Source organism: Pezoporus wallicus, unplaced genomic scaffold (genome assembly GCF_028554395.1).
Source record: "Pezoporus wallicus isolate ANWC-B61680 ecotype Strahan unplaced genomic scaffold, APGP_CSIRO_Pwel_v1 contig_5418, whole genome shotgun sequence".
Classification (NCBI taxonomy): Eukaryota; Metazoa; Chordata; class Aves; order Psittaciformes; family Psittacidae; genus Pezoporus; species Pezoporus wallicus.
In genome coordinates, this window is record NW_026640709.1 from 573,784 (window position 1) to 586,837 (window position 13,054).

The window sequence follows — 13,054 nt, forward strand, 5'->3', positions numbered from 1 at the left end:
ATCTTTAACTTGTCTAAATCCCTTCTATCCCTCTATTCTGTGCTGACACTAAGCAGGGTCTCCAGCCACCCTGCCCAGAGAAACAGTGCCTAGTGAAAGACTGTAAACTCGCTTACAAATTCACCAGAAGGCCAGCTCAGCCAGACTCAGGACAGATTATCCATGGAAGATTGCCACAATCTATCCTCAGAGAGCCCGCTCTCACAAACTAAATGCCTGTACTAGAAGACCTGATTTTAGAAGCACAAGGATGAGCTTCTCATCAGCTTTGTACTGCCAAGGAAAGGCTAAAGAGGCTAACTCAGTACATTTCACCTCTTCCTTTTCTGATCTGCAAGACATTATTAACAGCTTTTTCTGATGCAATCATTTCACGTCAGACATAACCTATATCTTCACCACCACCCCTTCTCCACAACCACAAGTTTACAGTTTTAACGGGCTTTTTTTGTGTGTGCGTATTATATTACATGCAAAGTCGTATTTCCCTATGTACCTAGGCTTCAAGCGCCTCTCTCTACTGCTGTGCAGTTCACCGTTAGACTGGGAGCAGATCATTGGCATAAAACAAAACAATATACAGGTTACATATACATTCATCCTAGAGAGCTTCCAGAGCTCTTTGGACTACTGATCAGAAGTTAGTCTCTTTAAGAGTATTTAAAAGCATTGGAGAAGCCATATTTGTCTGCTTTAGCTAAGGAAGGAGGAAAGAAAAGACAGAAGGAAAAATTCCTCTTAAGTTGCAGCTACCTGCTGACTTGCATTCTTTCAAACGCATGTCCCAACATGTAACAAAAGATACCAGTATATTCAAGTCCAGTGTGTCTTGCAGCAACAAAAAGTATTTTATTTAATACAAAAAAAAAAAAATACAGACACATTCACTGAAATAGTTAAGATACCTATTTAACTGAAGCATACAAGTATCACTCAGAAGCACTCAAAAAATCTCGAAAGATTTAAATGGACACTCCTAACAAGACACTCTCAAAACTCAAACCTGTGTACTCTAAGTAGCAGTTGCAGGAAACAAGGACAACAGGCCAGCACAGCAAGAGTGGTAGCAAAGAAGCTTAATGCCTTATGGCTGCTAGAGGGATCTGAGGGGAAGAGGGCATAGTCAGAAGAATTATCCCTATCCTGATTAGCATCAGAACAAAAGCTCACATTAGTTCGTCAGCACTAGGACTCCCCTAGAGCACTGGATAATAACCTTGTTGAAAGCATTAGAGGGATTTCCTCCCCGCCCCCAATCTACGTCCCTTCTTTAAAGGGGGATAAAAGGACGAGGACCAAAAAACAGGTTTAGCTCTTTGGAAGACATATCCAGGTAGTTTCTTACCACTAAAGCAAAATATACAAGCAAGATAGGTTTTCAAAGGTAACATTTGGGAGCAGGTAGGGTGTTGGGAGAGGGAGAAATCAAAACAAAACCATTTTCTGCTCAAGAGTAAAGTTCAGACAGTGCAAATGGCTTATCCCACACACTCAACTCTGGAAGGCAAGAGCGCAACAGTTTCTACAGCAAAATCAGGGAGTGGTAAGGGAGCAAAGACCACCAGGTAAAAAACAGCTTGCGGTATCTGAACCCCACAGAAAAACAGGTTAACAGAGGTGCCAGAAAAAATGCTTAGGCATGGCTACAAAAGAGTCAGACCCTAACAACATTTTAGAACACCAGCTTTCAAAACAGGAAGCAATGATAACAGTAAGTGGCTGTCTCCCTGCAGAAGGAGAACATGGAAGGCAGCAGCATATTCTGACTTTAGTCTACAGAAAAGTCACAGCATTTGAATGAAATGTGGGTTTAAAGCAAAGCGTCAGGAAAAGTATTAGCTTTCATCTTACCCGTTTGAGACAAGCTGGCATACAATGGTTGTCAAGTTAGTATGATTAAAGTGATGATTCAGTGACGGTAAGTTGATTCACACACCTAGGAAAACACACAAAAAAATCACATATTAGCTATGAATACACAGGGGATAAGAATGGCACTCTGTTACATGAAAGAGCTGAAAGGTAGAAGCAGCTCCACAATGTTTTTAGGACACAGCTATGCTTCAGATACAGACATTACCACAAAATTCAGATGTGGGTTTGAGATATACTGCACAAGTTCCTACAAAACAAAGAATATTCAAAACTACTCAAGTATAAGAACAGGTCACAGTTTCAAAAACAGCAGAGTGTTATTGAAAACACTGAAAACTCAAACTTTGTAAATTCTTTTTTTCAATGGGATAGAAACTTCTCAGATGCGACCCAAAATAATGCAGTTCTAATCTGTGTAAGTCCAGCCATCAGATACACACATGCACTTCTACAAATAAAGATCTAGTGATCACAAAAAACAAATATTGCATACTTTCAAGCACAAGAGAATGGAAATTTACTTCCATAGTGACTTCTCTAGACATATCAAGGATGAGGGGGTCATTAAGAGCAGCCAACATGGCTTTACCAAGGGGAAATCATGTTTGACCAACCTTATAGCCTTCTATGAGCAAGTAACTAGGTGGATGGATGATGGCAGAGCGGTAGATGTGGTTTTTCTTGATTCCAGTAAGGCATTTGATACTGTCTCCCACAGCATCCTCATAGATAAGCTAAGGAAGTGTGGGCTTGACGATCAGGTAGGGAGGTGGATCAAGAACTGGTTGGAAGGAAGAAGGTGGAGAGTTGTGGTCAATGGGGCAGAATCTAGCTGGAGGTCTGTCACTAGAGGAGTCCCTCAGGGGTCGGTGCTGGGACCAGGGCTGTTTAATATTTTCATCAACGACCTGGATGAGGGAACTGAGTGTACCCTCAGCAAGTCTGATGATGATACTAAACTGGGAGGAGTGGCTGACACACCAGAGGGCTGTGCTGCCATTCAGTGAGACCTGGGCAGGCTGGAGAGTTGGGCGGGGAGGAACTTGATGAAATTCAACAAGGGCAAGTGTAGAGTCTTGCATCTGGGGAAGAACAACCCCATGTACCAGTACAGGTTGGGGGCTGACCTGCTGGACAGTAGTGAAGGGGAAAGGGACCTGGGGGTCCTGGTGGATAGGAGGGTGACCATGAGCCAGCAATGTGCCCTTGTGGCCAAGAAGGCCAATGGCATCCTAGGGTGCATTAGAAAGGGTGTGGGTAGTAGGTCAAGAGAGGTTCTCCTCCCCCTCTACTCTGCCTTGGTGAGGCTGCATCTGGAATATTGTGTCCAGTTCTGGGCCCCTCAGTTCAAGAAGGACAGGGAATTGCTTGAAAGAGTCCAGCGCAGAGCCACAAAGATGATTAAGGGAGTGGAACGTCTCCCTTATGAGGAGAGGCTGAGGGAGCTGGGTCTCTTTAGCTTGGAGGAGACTGAGGGGTGACCTCATCAATGTTTACAAATATGTGAAGGGTGAGTGTCAGGATGATGGAGCTAGGTTTTTTTCAGTGATGTCCAGTGATAGGACAAGGGGCAATGGGTGTAAACTGGAGCATAGGAGGTTCCATGTGAACACCAGGAAAAATTTCTTTACAGTGAGAGTGACAGATCACTGGAACAGGTTGCCCAGGGGGGTTGTGGAGTCTCCTACGTTGGAGATATTCAAGGCCTGCCTGGACAAGTTCCTGTGTGATGTACTCTAGGTTACCCTGCTCTTGCAGGAGGGTTGGACTAGATGATCTTTTGAGGTCCCTTCCAACCCTTAGGATTCTGTGATAGTGCCAAAAGAACCATGAGCATGTTTTATTGTATCTTATCCCCACACAGCCTTTTTATTCAGCATTAATATTAAAAATTCCAAGACTTAATAAGAAAATAGTTATTAATAAGGTAATCTTCCCTACTTTGGAAAGCACAGAAACAGAGAACTGAGCAAACTGGTCATCCAAAAGTGAAAGTAAAAGCTGTGCAGCTGAAAAGAATTTTTGTCTAGCCTGCTTAAACATCTCCTTTGTTGTTAAACATTTCATTGTCACATTTAAATGACAGCTTTTTCAGTCTCAGAATTGTGCAAGCCCTGCAAGACAGCACACCAGAAACAGACCTGAGATGGACGTTCTCACAGCTAATTAAATTAGAAGTAAACCTAGCAACTCCTCTTTGTGTCTCTCATTCGACTTAAATAATCACAAAGTAAACAAAAGAGACAACCTCTGATCATACAACCCTGCTTCCCAGACCCATGAGGTGGGTTTTAATAGCAGGTTTGTGTTGTTTTAGATTCTGCTCACAAAGCCGGGGCAAAGCCTGTGATGAGTCTCCGGCATATTTTTGTTGCACACCACAGAACCAGTTTGCAGCATTTCAGGATCACATAGCTCTTTACATTAATGCTTTAGTTTTATAAAGACGTATTACTAGATTGTCTTACGGGGAAAACAGGAGCCTCCCTCTCCTGAAGCAAGCAGCATGCCCAGCATGCCCTTTTTGGACTTTCAAAAGGAGTGAGGGGCCCTCAGAGAGGAGTTGGGTTTAAAGCCTTTCAGGATGAACCCACATGTGGCCACTGGGTTGCCTGTGGCATATGTGGTGGCAGATGGAGAAGTGAAGCTTTCATACCCTCTGAACAATGCTCTGCAATTTTGACACTTCTCTTGAAAAGCAGAGATGTCATCACCCTTCCAGGCTGGTGTTTTGGCACAGAACTGATCCTCCTCAGGCTGTGTACCAGTACCGAAGGATAATGTACACAGGCTATTCTGGAGGCAGTTGCTGCCTTAACTTTCAAATATAATGAATGCCCACAGAGCAGAGAATCGTGCATTACTGGTAAGTCTCCTTCACTGCACATCAACTTCCTTTTGCCTTTTGGCTCATAAAAGAGCAACACATACCCAGTATGCATCTTCACCTTCCTCCCACCCCTCATTTAAAGGGGTTTCAATTAACATTACAGCACCTTACTAGGTCTAACAAATAAAATGCCTTGTGAGAGTGACTGGCACAACAGGGCTCCAATAAACAAAGCAGATCTGGCACATCCCACAATGTAATTGTATTAGTGTGGGCTGCTTCAGTCCTACTTCTTGAAGACTTTCCAGAAGTTATTTACCAAGAAGAAAAAAACCCAACAACCAAAAACAACCCAAACATGTTAAATAGGTCAGAGACAGTCAAGTATTTCAGTCATCTATGTATTTAAAACTACACATACAAACTAAAGCTCTTTTCAAAGCAAGGTGCCTTTAAGAACTAATGTTGAAAAAACAAGTTGCAAGTTTAGCTATTGAAAGATCCGTATTTTTATGCAGCAGCAGAACACCACTCTCAAGCTCACTTACAGAAATTGGGGGGTGTATTTTTATTTGCTTTGGGTTTTTTTTACAGATTTTCTTTTCTTTTTTAAGAATGATGTATCAAGAGGATTTCCCTCTTAAAATTTGTGCTCCCTTAAGAGTCCTGCAGAATGAGATCCAATACTCCAGCATAACTTTTGATCTATCTTTGTCTTCAAACAAGATGCAAACTTGGTTTTAATCAGACATTCTTTCAATTCCCACTCATTTTACTACAAAACCCTATTAAACCAATACAAGGAAAAACAAAGAAAAGCAGTAAACCACAGCAACATTTAATTACAGGGCAGGAGGAAAAGGAGTTGAGGGAAAATGTGAACAACTTTAAGGTTTTCAAAATGGTTCTGGAGCTTTTCAAGTGTAAGCTAAGGAAGCTATGAACAGACATGCATATTACTGATTCAATTCTGAGCATGAGGTTGAAATGGTACACATTTCAGCCTAGTAAAGTTAAGGGATCTACAAGGAAGTCATTCCTATGGCTCCTCCTCCTCCTAAGCGAGTTTACGCTGCTGGAATGGAAGGCATTCTAGTCTATAGTGAAATACAATGCAGGGTTTCATTCTCAACATAAAAGCGCCTCCAGAAGCTTCTACCCTGCTCTACCAGCTCCAAAAGCTGGACTCTACCTTGCCTACAAAGTTACTGCTGCAGAGGTGATGACCAACCCATTCCACTTAACACTCACCTATACCAGGATGCATATTTACTACTGGGTGGGGTAGCTGCCAGGATACCAGTTCCTCTCAGGGAATCACCAGAGCAACATGATACATCAGTCCTCTGCACAGTGGAGAAGAGTCTCAGCATACACTCCACTTTCACAGCCTGCCCACCACTCAGTGCACAGGTGAAGAAAGAGAAAGCTGGGGCAAAAAGACAACTGAAGCAATGGGAAAGAGGCTGGGGTTTCGTGCCTCTAACTTCTGGTCCTGCAGCTCTTTGACAGTGTGAACTTCTTCAATACAGTGTCTTGAATTATCACAGTTTAAAATAAATTAATAAGTAAGCAAACAACAGGCCAGGCTTCCTCTAGTCTCTTATAGCATCACTAGGCTGAGTCTGAAAATACCCTGTTTACAGACTGCATCACAAAGTAAGCCATGGGAGAATACTAGGCTTTCTGTGAGAGCACTAACTGCCACTACCCAATAACAAAACTAAAGCATGTGAATGGTGGGTGAAAATATTTCTTGCTACATACAAAAGTTTGCTTCCTGAAATTTATAGAAGCATTTCCACTTCCTGCTGTCAAAGTCAAGGAAAATACTGTCTGCATAACTATGGAAGAGCAAAACCAGGTAAATTACACAGAACGACTTGCAAAGACATCAGTGTCATCTACTGCCCCTAACTACTACCCTCTGTGCTAGGAGTTAAATTGTTACATCTGAAGTAATTCAATTTGTACCCAGGATAGCTTCTTTGGAGAGATTAAACATGTATGATGGCATTTCTAAAGACATCACGCTTGTCATGACAACTAGGTAAATGTAATTACAGACTACTGTACTTCTGGCAAGAGGAATCTACTGTAACCAATACCACATTATGAGCAAGCATCTTTGCTACACATGGGTTAAGTTTTCCCTTTTCCTGTTTTAGGAAACGCCTTCATGTTTCTATTTACACACTCCTAAAGCAGAATTCAATCCCTGATGCATCCTCCCCACCCCCAGAGCCCAGCCCTGCCAGTGAAAGATTGCTTCTCACCCAGCTAAGCCTGATCAGCTGGGATCAGCTGGTTATAGCAGCCAACAAGTGGCTCAGAGGGTAGGGGAGCTGTGGGGAGTCCTTGTACCAAGCAGAGCACACAATAGGGTGCATACTGGGAAGTGCAGGACCAAGGCTTCCAAGCTACTGACCTTTCAAGCAGGTATCAGCAGGCAATGAGCTTCTCTGGGAGGATCTCAAGTTAGCAGGAAGAGATGCAACTTTTAAAGGAAGAGTAGAAAACAGCAGTAGCCTGACAGACTCTGGGTGCATCATCAAACCTTCCTGAACTGACAGCTGCCAGCAGCCTACATGTTTTCTTATGAACGCAAAATAAGCAAAAGACGTATTTAGGCGGTATTGCAGTAGATGGCTGTGGTGAGAGCAAGCAGTGCTGCTAAAAAGCAGAAGTGATGCAACAGGAACAGCCACAGACACAGAAACCCAAGTCTCCAGCTAAAAGGCTGCACAGCTGAGGAGCTGAGATTAAGACCACTGAGACTGCTCTTCCTGAGAGCTGAAACAATTCTCCAGGCAGGAATAAAATAGCTGAAAACAACCACGATCACAGGACAGAACTAATAGCATCAAAAATCACTATACCACAGGCAGGACACACATTTAATGACTTCAGTAACCACTACTTGCTGACTCCCCAGGCAGCCCATGAGCTCAAGCAGCCATTTCAGCGCACCTCCACATGTTGCACTAAATATAAACTCTGCTGACAACTGTCTGGAAACTGTTGTTTCAGTACACTGAACAACTCAAGGACATCAGGCCCTCCTCACAGACCACGTGTGGTCAGTTTGCATGACAAGCAGAGAAAAGGTGACAGAACCAAAGTCTGTGCTACAGTAATATTGCGGCTGAGAAATTACAGCCTCCAGGTCAGTACTTCCCCATACACAGGCCTCACTGAAGCATCTGCGCATAAAAAGACTTTCAAACAGGAACATGAGGGCATCTGCCTTTTTATGACTAGTTGTCTAAGAGCAGGTTATGGCATCATTGTCATGTGCTACTCTGCTCTACAATGAGATGCAACACCATAAAGCGATAACAGTTATCTTTGATTTTAAAAGCTTGATTAGGTTACAGGTCTTTCAGGCACACTTCCTTCATCCCAGTGGCCCCTTTAAGAAACATACTACTACATACTACTTTCAGACTGTACTCTCTTCTCCAGTGGTCCATAAAACAGTCATTTATGTAACAGGATAAGCCAATTTAGGTGAGCAGATGAAATTCCAAACAAGAAAAAAAAAGTTCCTTTCTTCTCCAAGTTTGGCTTACAGAATCACTACCAGAAACAACATTCAAGTTATAAAAAGACAGAAGTGACAGCTGTAAAACTGCCAGTGCCACAACTGACCACCAGATTACAACACTGGAAAGAATTATTCTCTCTGCATAGAAGTATGCCCCCAGAAATAGCGTGGCATGAAAAGAAGAAAAGGAGGCAGACTTACAAAGAGATTTATAACAGACACCTGAAGGCAGTGGATGAAATAAACGACAAACTGCAGACACAAAAGCACTGATCCTTACTGCACTGGTATTTAATATGCAAATTCTCCCTCTGCTCAGGCATTTTGCCTCCCTTTGATGTATACAGACAAGTTCTAACTGGAGATGCAGGATGGGAGAGTCCCCTTTTCCCATTATCTCAAGTATTTTTATCTAAGCAACAGTTAAGTACTCTGAAAAGAACTATCTCACTTCTGCTTCTGTTTGGGGGGGGGGGGGGGGGGGGGGTGGAGGAGGAGGGGAACCCGCATAAAAAAGAAGTATAAAAATTGTTATTACAGGAAAGAGGCAATGTCTTCCCAACTCTGATGCAGGATGCAGGCAAGCTGGTGCCTGATACCTATAGGGCAGTCTAGGAGAAGAGAAAGACAAGCTGAACAACAGAGGACAGTAAAGATACTCTGGATCAGATCCAGATGTCATGAGCTTAGTCCTACTGAATGAAAAATTAAAGAGGTTAAAACCTCCTATTAAGAACTCTTCTTTCCATTATTCTGACAACGACTCTCCCGAACAAGCTGCACTGCTCCAGAAACCTCAAGAATTACGGTGACAATAGATTCCTGCCAAGAGGAGCACCATTACATAATAGCATTTATGGGAATACACACAAAAAGCCACTAGGAAGTGCAACCTGACAAGTGCAAAATCCTCTGTGCCCATCAGCTCAGTTTAGCTCTGGACCATTCCAAAGGCAGCTTCAGGATATTTTTAGTTCATATGTTTACTTCCTCTCACCTCCTTCCACCCAACAAAACCTGTTACGGTAACTACACCGAGATCCAAGTCCATTCCCAACGATGTAACCCTTGAGAATAAACCCACTTGAAACTACTGTATTTGCATTAATCTGCTTAAAAGAATGCTAAAAAGATGAAACAAAAAAAAAAAAAACAAAACACCAAACCCAACGTGTCACTGCTTGCATTAAGTACATTTAGAAATAAGAACTATTTATTACGGTATTCTTTCATCTTTTACTCCTTTTCTTTTACTCAATTATAGGGGTACTTACAACAGTTACTGCTTTTCAGTTCTCAAAAGCCCGGCGCGGCTATTTTTGAGTTCCAGGTCCTCCGAGGGATTTAGGATAGATTCGTTACACACATACAAGCTCAGCCTAGGCACTGCACATGTGTGAAGGCAGCTGCCAGGGGAGGTCTGACCTCCATGCGCCGTCAGAGCACCGTAAATAAGAAAGCAAAGATGAAGCCCTCACGAACACAAAGTTTCCCACGTCAGACCATCTGCAGCAGTGCCTTCACCCGTACCTTGCTCCCGGACACTTCGCGTCTCTCCAAGAACCCGTAAGCCGTCCTAAAGGTAACACAGAGCAGGGAACATTTCCCGGCTGTTACTCCCGGGGGTTTTAAACCCCAGCGGTTCTCCCCACACCAAGGGGGGATCCACACGCCTAACTACACACCTTAAAGCCCGCAGCCCTCGGAGGAAGCCCAACGCTGCCGCTACCCCGGCCACACGCCGCCGTGACGAGGGCGAGAAGCCGCTACCGCCGGTGACGTTACGCAACAGCCCCGGCGGGACAGCCCCGCCGCGGCCCCGAGGGAAGCGGGCGCCGTCCCCCGGCCACGCGGGCAGGGGCCGCCCGCCGGGCGGGTCTCTCCCTCTCCCGGAGGGGGCCGCTCTCCCCCGCGCCCGGGTTAAGCGTCGGAAACACCTTCCGCCTCACTCGGCGTCCGAGACGCGCTCCTCCGCTCCCACCCACGCCGGAGCCAGGACGCTTCCGCTGCCCGCGCCCCCGCCGGCTCCTCAGCGGCGCAGCCCGCGGTGCGAGCCCCACCACCCTCCCCTCGCGGCAGCTCACCGGGCAGCTCGGCGGCGGTTCGCGGGGCGAGGCACGGTGCCGGGTGCAGGGGCGGCGGGGCAGCGCTGCCGCAGCGGCGGGGCTGAAGGTCGGCGGCCGCGCGCCCCGGCCGCCCCGGCGTCTCACCCGCCCAACGCCCCGGCCGCCGCCGCCCGCCAGGCCCCGCCCCGCGCACACCGCCGGCCGGGCTCCCGGGACGGGGCGGGGCGGGCCTTAAAGGGGCCGCGTGGCGGCCGCTCGCGGTGCGGCCGGTGGGGGGCGCTGCGGGGCGCTGCCGTTCCGCCTGCTGCGAGCGGCGCGGGAGACGAGATCACAGAACCACAGAATAGTTTGGGTTGGAAAGGACCTTGAGATCATCCCCTGCCACCCCCCTGCCATGGGCAGGGACACCGCACACTAAACCGTGTCACCCAAAGCTCTGTCCAACCACGAAGCATCTCTTTGCTTTCCTTTCTCTTCCTTGAATTAACACCTTCTAGAGATCTGCTCTATTACTCACATTTCACTATGGAGAGTGATCTGTTCTCCTTCTTGGGGGAGGCAAACGTAGCTCCTACTGGAAAGGTGGAGGGAAGTTTACTTTTCCTATTTTTCTGCAAAAGCACACTGGTCGTTCCGAGTAAAAGCCCATAACAGGCTATAGAATTGGCTTACCACCACTTGATCGGATGCAGGAGATGAATATGGCACATGACAAAACATTTCCTATAAACACTCCTCTTGCAAAGCACTTCAAAAACAAAAAGCAGGAAAAACCTACATGGTCACCCGGAAAACATGCCTGGAGGCAGGAAGGGAGAGAGCGGGAGTCAGAGCTGCACACAGACTTACCAATTCACACAGCTGCTCTCTTTGTGAAACCTCGGACACGAGCCAATATTTTCACTCTGTCCTTTGCATTTTGCTCTGGTTTGACCCATTGGTGCAGCTCTCCTGGACCTGGAGAGAAGTTCAGAAACCCACGTACCTCTAAAAGGAGGCTGCCACGCTGCTCCCTCTGCTCATGGCGTTAATGCGCACAGAAAACTGCAACTCCTGGCAAATCCTCACTAAACTGGTCTCTCACGGGGGCTGGTTCACATTTTTGGGTTCAACTATTTAAAGTTTTTAAATATTTAGAGGTACTTTTTAATTTCTATGTTATACCTCATTTCCCTAATTCTTATTTATATATACCTCTCTTTATAACTGGATTAGGACACTTTGAGGCCTCAGATACACTAATGTATCTGGCTTGCTTTTTTGTTTATCGTGGAATCATAAATATCAGAATTTACAGATTATATGTCCAAAGTATCATACAGACATAAAGTAATGCTTTTCACATTGGATTTGCTATACTGCACCAGACCACTGATCTGTCTAATCCAATATTCTGTTTCCGGCATTAGCCAACAGACGATGTTTCAGATGAAGTAAATGCAACTGACAGGTACTTCTCTCTTCACAGTCCAGAACCTGTGACCTACTGGTTCCACTCTTTTCAGGCTCCAGCTTCTGAATGGGGATGTGAAATATTTTCCTTTTATTACATGTCAATAAAGGAAGATCAGGAGGTGCCAGCACCAGCGTGCCTCTCCCTCAGGCAAAAAAGTTTATGGTCTCAATGCAGGTATTTTGGCACAATTTTCCTGATAGTCAAAGTCTTTCAGGTTGCTTGAACAGATATGAAAAGAAATAATGAACTGAAACTTTCAATTTTGGGTAGCATAAATTTTAAAGCATGAATGCTGCCAAACTTCATCGGAAGGTCAAAGCATGCTTATTTTGTGCAGCCCCATCTGATTAAACAATTAATTTCTTATTGTTTATGGATGTTGCTTTTATTCCACAGGAGGAGTATTACTATTGCACGACTCTTAGCCCATTAATATATTCCTTCCTGGCAGAGATGCCAATAGGCATTGTGTCAGTCTGCAGCTTGTGGCAGGGGGCTGGGGGAAGACAGCAGCTCATACATGGGATAGTGGGGTGCCCCACATCACATTTCACCCCAGCCCCCTTAGCAAACCCACAGCAGTAGGGTGGTAGGGGAGTCTGGGCTGGAGAAGCTCTGTTTTACAGCAATACAAAGCAACTCTTCTAGCGCAGCAAACATGGGCTGTTCTGCATGCCTTGATAGATCCCCATAGGGACAGTTGCTGTCATCCAGACCTGCCACTGGATTATTCACATAAAAGCAACATCTTTTTAATCTCAGTCATGAAATTCTTATCTTCTCCTTCAAACTGCCAAAAGCCCTTCAAATACTTCTGAAAAAAAATGGTACCTTTCACTCTCACATACATACCAGCCCATCTCTTCCATCCCATGATGGACTCCACGGGTTATCGATGTTTGCACAGGTGCCACATACCTAACATGACCCTCATTTCCAGTTAATTTCACTTTTGAGAGAAGCCACAGATAAAATGTAATTCCTGATGGTAGTGCTCAGCTGGAAAAGGTCTCATGACAGTTGAAGCACTATCAGAGAAAAAAATAGCTTAAGAGATAATGTTACTTCAGGCTGTGACACAATCAATCTTTGCCCATAAGCCCTGGTAACGTCACCATCCGGTGCAATGTCCTCCTCCCCAGCATTATGTGCTCCTGCAGACGAGGAGAGAACGCTGTACCTGTTCCATGCCACTTGCTCCCTCCTCTGCAGAGCTGCCCAGCTGGTATGCTGAAAGACTGAGACAGCTTCACTCCAGCAACAAGCTGCTACAGAGACCC

The 13,054-nt window shown here is 45.3% G+C and overlaps 1 protein-coding gene across 2 annotated transcripts in view; it reads right to left on the minus strand.

Moving 5' to 3' along the window:
* Positions 1–10,150, minus strand: part of SUSD6 (sushi domain containing 6) — an 80,679-nt gene extending 70,529 nt beyond the window's left edge. The window contains exon 1 of one of the 2 annotated variants that reach the window (XM_057420092.1): positions 9,938–10,150. The gene's annotated coding sequence lies outside the window, so the exon portion shown is untranslated. Of the gene's footprint in view, positions 1–9,782 lie in introns of both variants that reach the window. The other variant, XM_057420091.1, reaches the window with a different exon arrangement.
* Between the last annotated feature and the right edge of the window lie 2,904 nt (positions 10,151–13,054).